Source organism: Dunckerocampus dactyliophorus, chromosome 7 (genome assembly GCF_027744805.1).
Source record: "Dunckerocampus dactyliophorus isolate RoL2022-P2 chromosome 7, RoL_Ddac_1.1, whole genome shotgun sequence".
NCBI lineage: Eukaryota > Metazoa > Chordata > Actinopteri > Syngnathiformes > Syngnathidae > Dunckerocampus > Dunckerocampus dactyliophorus.
Window position 1 is genome coordinate 13,914,769 of NC_072825.1, and position 12,886 is coordinate 13,927,654.

A 12,886-nucleotide genomic window follows, 5' to 3' on the forward strand; every position below is an offset into this window, starting at 1 on the left:
CCATTACAATCCAATCTTTATTCTTAATGATGGTCACGACAGTCGAGTGTTGAGAGTAGTGTTGCTGTGCGTGAGCCGCATATTGTGTATTCTTCCACTGTAAATAGTTCTCGAGTGAGTCTCGTGTTGACGGACCACGGGAACGGGTTCGTAACCACAAAACGTCCTCATCAAAAGACCACCTGTATAACAAAATCACGCATAAAAGGGATTGGTAGTCACGTTTATCCAGTAGTTGACAAAAAATTCCACCGTACACACAAAAAAACAACACTGGAGACTGCCATTACTGACATAATCATTATTCACAATGCAATCTGGGGTGGAAAAAATAAACTGGTGTTAAGTCAGTAATGTACTGTGTATGTATAGATCTGGACAATTTGTCTCTGCTGTGTGCCATTTGTGTCAAATCAGGTCCCCCAGTTAATAAGGCATTGATTGATTATAAAACAAACGCAAAGCCAGTCAGTGCAGCGTGGTGATGTTAACCATGTGGTTTAAAAGACAGGTCAATATGTTGGTATTGGCATGGTTGAATATGTAGATCCACCATATGTAGATCTCCACCATCCACAGATTGTAGAGGCTTGGGTTAGTGATCAGGCCTCTATGTGCAGAGGCAACATCAATTGTATTGATTTCACGGATGTTAACTGTAAAGTGAGGTCTGATTGACTTGTCTCTCGCTATGCTGCAAACATTGCTAGTATTAGTTTGTCTTTTGTTTTCGACTCTGATCAGGATGGAGCAGACCGAAATGGCCCATACTGGCATACAATCCTTTATGCTGTAACACAGCCGAATCTTACATTATTATTTAAGTTCCTGCAGGGATTCCCCAAGGACTTTTTTGAAGCTGTGGGTAGTGGGCTGCATGGGAGGGCAGACAGCCAACTGTTGTGTCGTGCCGCTGCTGGGTCCGATTTTTTTTTTTTTATGACAACAGTTTTTTATGACTTATTTGTTCACTTATTCAACTACCAGCAGAGCATGAACTGAGAACACTGCAAAACTGTTAATTTAATGGCAAAGTTGCTGTATCCCATGAACATGATAGCCACTTGTACAGTAGCTCACCCGTGGGACAAAAACGAGCTAGCTAGGTGTCAGAGAGGCAGTGAGAGCCAGGCAAAAATGTATAAATAAAGACAAATGAGATTGAAATGTGAGCGATCATACATTCTGGCATAGATTGGCTTAGCCTGTGATAAGCGGTCATTAATTGGCTGCACATTTTACGGACTATTTTTAATTCTCACGATAATGAGAAACAAAGTGAACGTCAACACAACACGTGTGGCGTACCTTTATCTGGTCACACGTGTGCAAGTGCCAACAGGGCAGACAGGTGATTCCGGTGTATGTTTATCAAAATAAAGTGCAGTAAAACATTTTTATGATATTTTAAATTGTTTTCAAATTAATTGTGGTCAATATGTTCATAAATAATAAGCTACAGTATATAGTGTATGTATCTATATAGCATATACAGTATATCCATTCATGCAATATATTACTTACCATTGTGTTCAAGTTATAAAAAAAAAAAACATTTTTGTAGCGGAAACCTTGTACTGCAAATGATCTGGGCGTGTTACGGCTTCAGGGATGTAATGATTCAACCTTTAACCTTTTGGTCAGTATCGTTTGCTGTCATTTGTCACTCAGTCTTTATCCCACAGATCACACAAACTGAGTTGACTGCATTTATGTGTTATTTTAGTTTTCTATTTTATTCCAAAGTACAAATTATCTCTGCAAATTGAGCACAGGCCTGTGGCCATAATGATGTTTCATGGATTCACAGCATTCCTACTTTGCTGTTTGATGCTTAATGTTTAACCACTTATGCACATGGTCAGTGGAACTGACATAACAACCCCATTTGCTTATCAGTTTGTAACTTATTTTGAGGGAATATTCCTAAAATATTTTTTAAACTGTGCTCTTTTGAGTGTGCCAGTGCGGAACGTATTTTGTTCCATTAGGACAATGTAAAAGCAAGCAAAAGAAGTTTTAACTTGCACTGGCCTTTGTCCAGTGTTTTATGACTTGGAATTAGTCCAACCTTATTGGATCTTCTATTGGCGGAGCAGTCATCAGCAGGCGTCATGGCTTGTAGCAGACTGTTAAGTGTCTGGGGGGATGCCTTCTTGCAGTACTTCCTGTTTGTGCTGCTTTACCACTGAAAGGTAAACATTGCCATGAGCTGTGTAGCTGATAAAAGTCCATTATGGCTCCATTACCTGGTCCAGCCTGCAGCAGGCATCCACTCAGCAAAGCAGACCCCCACTGTCTCGCCGCCTGTTCCACGCTGACCCAGTACGGCTCACCATTTTTCCATGAAACCAGGTAGAAGTGAGGGGAAATAAGGATATAGTAATTTAACAAAGATAGACAGTACAGTGTGTAATTTATAATAGTAAACTCATCAGAAATAGACCCATTGTCCATGTAATCACACGGCACTTGAGCCTCATTTAACGCATCCATTTCCATCATAGCGCATTCATTTCAATTTGCTGACGAGTTACTCCTGTAACTACTGTAAATGTGGTGTCTGCAGCTCTACAAGCGGGAGTACCTACTACAGGTGGGAGAGAAAGCGATAGATACGTTTGTAACATAGAGTACATAGAGGGATGTATGACCAGGTAGAAGAATTAGCAACAGACGGACAACGTATGGATGTGAACAGGTAGGTAGACAAGAGGGAAGCTTGGTGGTCTTATGGCAGCATAATTAAGACAACGGTGGAACCTTGGTTAAGGACATTAATCAATTCCAGATGCTTCGACTCAAATGGAAATGTACTGTAACCGAATATGAAATGATGCCAATTCAATTAATATTAACACAAAACACTTTTTTTAATATAGTTTTACGATTATAGTTTTACATACAAAAAACAATTCAAAATCAATATGAAAACATAGAAATAACGAATGAAAGAGATAAATGAACATTTAACGTCACTTTCACCTTCACTGAAGACCTATGACAAGCAGCGAAGGAGAACGGACGACACCTTCATGTTTTGCTACGTTTTTCTTCAATTCAGTTGTGTTTCTCAGCTTGTTTATCAAAATGCTGCCACTTGCGACGCTCTTTGGCTCCATTGTAGTTGATTTTGCAGCCCTAATTGAAAGAAAAGCAGGAACTTGTGTCATAACTGTGTTAGTTAGCGAAGACCAACAGATTCAACCGCTGGTGTCATGTAGCTGGGGGCCAATGACTTCAGGGTTCTGGTTTCTATTTAGTTAGCATGCTAATCGGCTGCTAACAAGGATGTTTGGTTAAAAAAAAACCTTTAGAACATTGCACAGCATCTTGCACAAGATGCATGCCATATTGGACGATAACCGGAAAATGCATGTGAACCAAGGCAAAATTTTTAACATACATTTTTGACGTAAACCGAAAAAGACGCTAACCGAGGCGTGTGCTAACCGAGGTTTCACTGTATAAGCTTTATCAAAAAGGAAGGTCTACTTTTGAATATCGAGGCGGTGTCCTCCAAACTGAGTCAGGACGATGGTTCCACAGAAGAGGAGCCTGGTAGCTGAAGGTTCCAATTGTGCTTTTAAAAATTCTTGGAACCACAAGTAAACGTAAGCTCATCCCCATCAGCAGTGTAGTCCATCAACAGTGACTTACCCCCCACTTGGTCACCCCGTGAGCCCAGTTCTAGTTGGATTTTGGTGAGGAGAAACGTAGTTCCGGTTAGTTGCGGGGCTACTTAAGTACAGAGTTAGGCTTCTCAAAACAATACACGTTCGAAACAGTAATACAGTTGCATGACAGAAAAAAATCCGACCTCACAAATTGCTCTTATTAATTAATCAGCTGCATCCGCCACGAGCGCCGCAGCCATCTTGTTTAGGTATTTGTTCCACAAAGGATGAAGATGCGAGGGTGGAAGCCATCTCGAGGATCAAAGCCAAACTCTTTACTTTACTTATGTAACTCCAATAACTAACCGGAACTACGTTTCTCATCACCGAAATCCGACCAGAACTGGGCTCACGGGACCAAGTGGGGGGGTAAGTCACTGTCGATGCACTACACTGCTGATGGGGATGCCATACAACTTCATGTAAAAAAAATCTGAGCTATCCCTTTAATGCTAAAACATTTTTCATGCCCAAAACCCAAATAAACCATATTTTCAGCTAAATCAAAACTTGCAAAAAGGCAAGAACCATAAATTTGAGGCTATTTTGAGATTAAATATGATGATTAGTTTGCATCTTTTCTTCTGTTTCATCCACTTGGCGCTTCCGTCATAAGCACATGTGAGTCGGTGCCCTTGAAACCTGAAGAGTGAGAGACAATGCTGATGTGATTGGGTTAACACCTGGTGTAGGTTTGCGTCCAAGCCTCCCCGCCTCTCCCTTTACGCTCGTTATTAATTATTATTCAGTAGAGAAGCCAATGAAAAAGCCACATTAACGAGAAATGACAATGTATCACTCTGTTTGAAATGAGATTTCCCCTCATCAGCGTTGTGAATATGTATTATCTACAGTACTTTGGAATAAAAAGTTGGTGGAGTTGCTCTCTGTATCCACAGACAGGCATTAATTTCACCCACACATGCTCCCTTCATTTGTAATTGTTTCTATTTATAACATATTCATTGTTTTCTATAAAACATTTACAACAAGACTGCTAAAGGGCCAGAATTATTCTCAGCAGACACTGTGAGGGCCAGATGGTATCACTGAAAAAATAATTTCAACAAAGATTTCTATGGAGTGGTATATTGTAAACACAAAAACAGTAAAAAAAAAATGTACCAGCACGTTGGTAAAGAAGGTGAGAAACACTATTGAAGTTATAACTATTGAAGAAATAACTCCGAGCAAAACATGACGGTGGTGTACGTGTGGCTCTCGCTGACACATTGCTGTCTTTGTTAGCAATCCTGTCATCGGGGAAGGTAAACGTGATGGTAAAAGTTCATTTATCTCCTTCATTCATATGTATTTACACTAAGTCCCCAACTAACAAACACAATTGGTTCCAGACGACCGTTCTTAAGTCGTATTGTTCTTAAGTAGGGGACAAGGTAATATTACCAATGATATAGGTACTACATGTACATGTATACATATACAGTATATGCGTATGTATGTAAATATGAGTTTGGATGTACAGTTGGGATCAGAAGTTTACATACACCTTGGAAAAAAACATTTAATCACAATTTTTAACGGGTTAGACTTATGCCACAAATATGGTTTTCTTATGACAATATATTTCAGATGTCTACTTCATTTTCTTGATTGATTTATTGAAGACAGTTTCTTTATTCAAGAATTATATAACATAGTTTGACATTTTTCTGAAGTTCAGCGGCTCAAATGTTTTCATACACCTCCTCCAACATGATTTAATACTTGGTTGAACCACCTTTTGCCTTGATAACTGCCATCAGTCGCTTGGGATAACTGTCTATAAGCTTCCTGCAGTAGCTTTTTGGAATCTTTGGCTATTCCTCTTGGCAGAAAGTGTACAGCTGAGTCAAATTTGATGGTTTGCGTCTACGGACACGTTTTTTTTTAGCTCAGACCAGAGATTTTGTATAGGATTAAGGTCAGGGCTTTGTGAAGGCCAGTCCAGGACCTTGATTTTCTTGTCTTCGAACCATTTGGTCACAATTTTGGCTGTGTGTTTAGGATCATTATCCTGTTTAAAGATCCAGTTCCGTTGCAGATTCCATTTTCTGGGCTGACGTCTTGACGTTGTTCTGTAGAATGTCAATGTAATGCTCCTTTTTCATGATGCCTTCTATCTTCTGGAGTGTACCAGTGCCAGACGAAGCAAAGCAGCCCCACAACATGATGTTGCCACCACCATGTTTCACAGTCGGTATCGTGTTCTTCGGATTGAAGGCTTCACCTGTTTTTGTTGTGGCCAAACAGTTCCATTTTGGTCTCGTCGGACCAAAGAACTTGCTTCCAGAATGTAGTCTCCTTGTTCACATGTTCTCTTGCAAACGGGCTTTGCGATGCCTTTCTGTGAGTAACGGCTTTTTTCTGGCTTGGAACTCATGGAGACCATTCTTGTGCAGAAGTCGTTTAACAGTGGAGACAGACACATCTTTACCAACTGCCTTCAAATCATGACAGAGCTCCCTCTTGGTGGTTGTGGGACTCTTCTTCACCTTTCTGACGATGTTTCGCTCCTCTCTTGGCGTCAATTTCTTCTTCCTTCCACCCCTTAGCAGGGTAGCTGTTGTCCCAAGCTTCTTGTACTTTGCAACAACGGTTTGAGTGGTGGGTCTTGGCACATCTAATTGCCTGGAAATTGCTCCAAGTGACAATCCTTCCTTGTGCAACTCCACGATACGCCTTCTGAGGTCTTGGCTAATTTCCTTCGACTTCCCCGTGCTGCGGAATTGTCATAGTGGCCACCTAGCAATGGGGAGTGGCCTTTTATACATTCAGGAGGGCTATGGCATGGTTATGTAAATATTATTATGTAATAAGTCATCAATGAGGTTGTCACTTGGTGGCAGTGGACCATTACCAATGATTACATAACATTATCTTACCATCTTCCTACTGGAATTGAACCAAGTTATTCAGTGTATGTAAACCTTTCACCCATCATGATTTTCCATTAAATGGGCTAACAAATTTATCCTTTGATTTTCATGTATGAAAGATCATTGATAAAATGAAGGTGACACTGTGCCCAATTATTACCATGAGCAGTTGGATTCAATTCTTTGAAATTAAAACGTAAAATTGGATTTAAATATTTTTGGGTCAACTGTATGTAAACTGACCTCAATTGTAGTAGTAATATTAAACGAGGATAATTAATGAAAAAAACAATAGTAAAAGTGATAAAATAATACGTAATGATTAATGTTATTTACCTTTTTGAAGAGGAGTGGTCGAGCGTACGTCCTTGTGGTGGAGTTTGTAGGAGGAGATATTGAAAAAAAGGTCAAATGGTCGGCGTCGTTAGACTCTTCTAAAAGAGGTAGTGTTCTGTGGGTGGTGTAGAATTAAGCAGGCCTATTAACTCTTCATAAACTTGAATCCCAGGCTGTGCCGGGTTGCATCAACAGCTACAACTTAGCTTTTCTTCCTCCCCCTGGTCTTCATCGCCTGTTGGTCCCATTAGCAGTGTCACAGTGCCCTCCACTGGTCAAGCATGTGAAATATGGACATAAATATAAATAAATATGGACTTATAAGGCAAAACACATGAAAATATAGACCGGTCGGCTTGTGTTCGCATCTTTGAATGTTCGCTAGTCGGATGTTCGTAAGTTGGGGACTTAGTATATATGCATTTCAAACAGTTTTGTGCATGTAAAACTGTAAATGTAAAACTATAAATTTTGGTTTATTTGGTTTGAGTCGAACGATGCGATGCTACCCATGGTTCCAATGTATATGTAAATATGTTTTAACTGTTTGTGTGTACAAAATAGTTATGTGATGGTCAATATACTGTATTGGGAGAAGTTAAATGTTAAAATGTTTTCATCAGCCATTTAGAACATCCTTATTTGTCTTTTTTTGACACATTACAGAAAAACTGGCCTCAATAAGGGTGTTAAGAAGATTGACTTTATAGCTTCCACTGTATTTGTGTCTTGGACTGGAGATCATCTGTGTTCCGTCTTACTATATCACCGCTGCAAGTGTATATAGGACAGCGTGTTGAAGTCATGCTGTGCATTTGTCTCACAAACATGCCACGGTTCAGTTATTTGTCTCCATGGTGGAGACAGACACAGGCTGACACGAGCCCAATCACTGCCATCATGGAGCTCCTCCTTTCCTGTCAAAGACACTGATTGTTATAGGGAAGCATGCATCACTGGACCAGTGTTCTTTGCTTTGACACCATTGTTCACATTCACTCTTTTCTCTCACCTCCCTCTCCGTCCTCTGATCTCTTCCACTCGCTATCAGATTTTTCACTGGATCCACAGAATGGGCCTCGGTTGATGGAAAATTGCAGAATGGGGATGTGTGTTTTTTTTTTTTTTTCCATTTGTCCCAAATGCACCCCTGATTATGCGGATGTGCGCATTCCCCGCTGCCAGCAGCTTTTCCGGATTACGTTTTATGTGGCAACACGCACTCTCTCGACGCATTCTGATTTGTGTTGTCTCTCTACCACACTGTAAGATGGTGTGTGTCTATGCGACCCTAAGTTCAAATGGCCACGTAATCAAGTCTTGACCATCTGGCACCACGATCATTCCCAAGTGCGCACGTGTGTGTGTCAGTTAGGGTTTGACTTTCAGAGTTCAACAGAAGAGAGAATGACGGGAACCGAGTAAAGCGCAACCTTTACGACTACAGTACATCGCAGTATTTAAACACAAATGTCAGAAGCATCTAATGAGAAAACCATTGCAGTTGCTATGGTTTCACAGTTGTTGAAGAAATGGGTTATGTTGTGTAACTGTGCTAACTCATTACATGAGTGGTCTCCCACATCTGACAAGTTGTCGCATATCGGTTCTATTTAAAAGCTAAAGTCTAGGTCTACGTGCAAGAAACGCACAGAGGGAGTGTGATGTGCTGATTTTCCTTATATTACCCCATTGGGTGTGGCCACACGCCCAAGAAGGTCAAATTAATGTATTTTTTTGTTGTTTACATCGCCAGATCACAACAGTAGTAATTATAAATAACTTAACTATACCTTCTTATTTAACTAAACAAATTAAATAGCTTCTTATTTATCATTTTTAAACGACAGCATGTCATTTCTGTCCCTACATGGTCGCGCGTTTACAATTTATTATTGATTCTCTGTATCGCGATACAGAAGATCAACCGTAATGTCACAAGGCAAGGCATGTTTATTTATAGAGCACAATTCGTACGTAAGGCAATTCAAAGCGCTTTACAGAAAGAAAGTGCATAAACAAATTCCATCAAATTTAAAATCATTCCATAAAACACATAAGTAATAGGTGAAAGTCTCGCCTGAAGGGGGACTAGTGTCTCTAACTCTGGTTTAGACACTATTCCCTTGATTTTGGCAATGTTTATGAGGGGGTAAAAAGTTGCTGAAGTTATTGATTTAATGTGGCTGAGTCCATTATTACCCCTTGGCTTCTAACCTGATGGTGAAGTTTTAGAGCGACTGTCATTTCGCTATATTAACGTAAAGATAAAGAGCATGTTTCACCTTGGAGCCACATCCTTCATTATTCACATGGAAGGTCAAGAGTCACTGATGTAGCCCGTGCTGGCGATCTTATCGCTGGCTGTCTAAAGTTCTGAATGCGGTATGGGTTTTCAGAGACAGTGAGGTCCCTTCTTTGCACTGTGGGTGCTTCAGTTCCACCATGAATGCAGCAGGAGGTGATTTTTGCCGCTGGGTAGGCGGTTTTGGTCTAAAGCCACATACTGCAGTTCTGGGTGTTTGTTGAGAGGAATGCTTCCCGTTTTCCAGTCCCACAACAGTCCTTGTTGTTCTCCCTGATGCTTGGCTTCCTATCCCCTCGCACTGAGGAAGAGGAGGAAAACTGATGAGATTTGGGGCCTACTCTCTGCATACCTATTTGGATGTTGATCATTCTCGTTTTGTTCACTGAATATTGTACTTGACCTGATCAGAGAGGCTGTTTGTCGTCTCTTAACCAAAGCAATACATTATACACACTTTAAACATAAACTAAACTAATAGTTGATCATTTTTCGCATGTGAACTTGAATAGTAGCATTAGAACTTACACGTGCAATAAAACACTAATAGTTGGATGGGTTGGTCTACTAATAAAAAGACTGCATCCTCACAATGATTCAAGGCACTTATTGGGGCCTCATAGACTGTCCCTACACCAGTGCTTCTCAAATAGTGGCGGGGTGGGGCGCAGTGGACTGCCAGAGGAGGTGTGAGAGGCAGGGAGTACCTTCAGTGTTAGTGCAGACCTGCCAACATGTACAAATTTCCTGTACTCAACATGCAATTTGAGTCCAGAATCTGCTTGTATGCTTCACAGCTCACCACTTTGTTGCATTTTACTGGTTTCAGTTTCGAGGTCAGTCTGTACAGTACAGATAAATAAATAGATATTATCAGTTTCCAATAGTATTTCAAATCGTGGGGGCATGAATATATTTCTGTCCCCCAGTCGGGGGACAATCATGAGAACCACTGCCTTATATCAATAATGGATGTACACTCCTGATCCAAATCTTAAGACCAGTTGAAAAATTGCTAGAATTTGCATTTTGCACATTTGGATCTTAATGAGGTTTTAAGTAGAGCTACAATATGCAAAAGCAAGAAGGGGGAGGGAGACAAAGAGCACTTTGGAAAAAGTAATTTATTGAAAACTACAATTAAACGGAAATAGGCTGTTTATCAGCTGATCAAAAGTTTAAGACCATTGCTTAAAAAATAACCAAAAACTCTCCAAACCATAACAAAAAATGTTCTCAGTAGGACTCAGTAATGAGTAGCTCCACCGTTCTTTTTAATCGCTTCAAAAATGTATTTGGGCATGCTTGATGCAAGTGTTTTTCCAGGGCCTTAATTTGAGTCGAAGACCGCCCTGTGTCTTGATGGACAGCTTATCGGATCTATTTTTTGGGAGGGAGGGGGGGTCTACCACTTGACTTTTTTGTTCCATAATGCTCAGGATCTTTAAAAAAAACGTAGAATGACTGTCTGACTGCACCCAACCTCAGCAGCAATGGCACGCTGCGAGAGGAGAGGCCTTGCTTACGCAACTCGACAATCCAACCACGTTGAAAAAGACAAAGCTTCTTAGCTTTAGCCGTCAGGAGGGCATGACAGTGTGAATGCCTGACAGAAAATGACAATTTTGAGCAGATTTTGGCTTTTGCATATTGTAGCTCTACTTAAAACCTCATCCAATTGTGCAACATGCAATTCTTCAACTGGTCTTAAGATTTTGATCAGGTCTGTGTATCGTTATTTTATGTTATGTTATTTTCTGGACATGAATAAATCCAGTATTAATGGGGAAGGATTTAATAGTGTTTCAGAAGACACCTGCTCCTATCCAACAAGTGGATAAGTCGCTCTTGGTGTTTGCATGAGGAGCTTCCTCTGCACATGTATTATCTTCACAGCGATAACCAATCAGCTGGAGGAAAATTGAGTTGCTGTAGACCCACAGCATCACATTTGGGTCTTGCCTGCTTTGTTTACCTCATCTCACTGTATTTTAAGTGAGGAAAAAAGTGTAGGATGAAAAGCCTATTCTGCTATTTAAATGAAAGCTTGGTGTGCTCGAGATAAAAAAAACACTGCTTTATGCGATGAGACTGTTTGACTTGTGGTAGCTGTTCGATCCATTCTTTTTATGAGGGTGAGCTGGAGCCTATCCCACCTGACTTGAGCCAGAAAGCTGGGCACACCCTGGACTGGTCACCAGTCTATCACAGGACACATTTACGTCCTTTATGTTCTCCGGTTAGCCTCGAAATGTTTGGGACGTGGAAACAAGCTTGGTCATTTTGGTCCTGCATTTTTGTATGAAGTGTGATGGGCCAGAACCTGACATTTTTTGCGATGGAAAAGAGTGAAGTTCACTGTTAAATAAGCTTAACGTGCCTAAATCCTACATTTTTGTTAGAAGAGACAATGTATGAAGGTTAAGCTGAAGAATTTCCGCGTCATAATCACATAATCCAGCATGAATATCCTCCAAGAATGGAGCAGCCGGTGTCAGTGGCCTTGTAGCTCTTTGGTCCCAAATCAGATAAGTGTCACGGTGCAACATGTTGAAAATCCATACTTATATGAGTTATTTTAGTGACACAAGACCCTTTGTCTCATTGTAATAACCATGCCGCACTGACAACGGACCATTGTTTCTGTCAATTTTAGCATGCATATTGTCTAGTGTAGCGCTACACCATTCCTCTCCAGTACAGTGTGTATATTGTTTGGGTGGCAGGAATGCACTGGATGTCCTCTGTCGTAGGAGATGCCTAGCAGAGCTCCATTTTCATGCGATGGAATGGAAGGCGCAGCGTTTATTGTATGCTTGAGGAGAAATTGTAATATTTTGGTTTTTAAAGAATGGCCCTTGGCTCAGGCCTTTATGTGTGGAGTTTGCGTGTTCTCTTTGGTTGCTTGGTTTCTCTATTCTGTGCACCTTTTTAGTGAACACTACAGATTGCCTGTTGGTGTAAATGTGAGTGTTGGTAGCGGTTGTCAGCCCTGAGTGTACCCCACCTGGGATAGAATCTGTCACTCTCTGTGACCACCAACGAGATAAACATCATATAATATGAAAGTGAAATAAACTTGGTGTAAAAGATAGTACGTATCGGGGCCTGCATCTAACCCAGGGGTGTCCAAAGTGCGGTCTGGGGGAAAAAGTTTGGGCACCCCCAATCTAACACTTGCAGAAATGGTAAAAAAAAGGAGTTGCAGCCTGCACTTGCAGCTATACATCTTTTATTGTTTATTGTGTACTGTTTTTATATTGTTTGTTGTTTCTCTGTTACCTTCTTAGGGACTATAGGAAGAAACCAGCATTTGTGTGTCATAGATGTCATGTTTACATCTGTATTGCTTGCAGATGTCCATTAATATGCAGTGTGGCATTTGGTTCTATGCATTGTGTCTGTGTGTGTTTTTATGCCTATGTTGCCCTTTATACGCCTTTATTTTATATTATTTGGAGCTTATCTTTTGTAGATCTTTGCACTGCAGAGGATGGCACCTACTTTCGTTATCCATGATAAAATGACAGATATATTAAATTGGATATATATTCTTGCAAAAAATATATCTTATGTTGCAGAAGTGTTCAACCACCATTAGATTTATAACATTTGGTAACACTATAATGGCCCTTCTGTAACTAGAACGTGCCTCACAGTCCTCTGCCGACGCCAAACTGTTAAACAAA

The 12,886-nt window shown here is 40.5% G+C and overlaps 1 protein-coding gene across 2 annotated transcripts in view; it reads left to right on the forward strand.

Moving 5' to 3' along the window:
- LOC129185700 (myelin basic protein-like) overlaps positions 1 to 12,886 on the forward strand; it is a 35,886-nt gene that overhangs the window by 22,050 nt on the left and 950 nt on the right. The window lies entirely within an intron of this gene.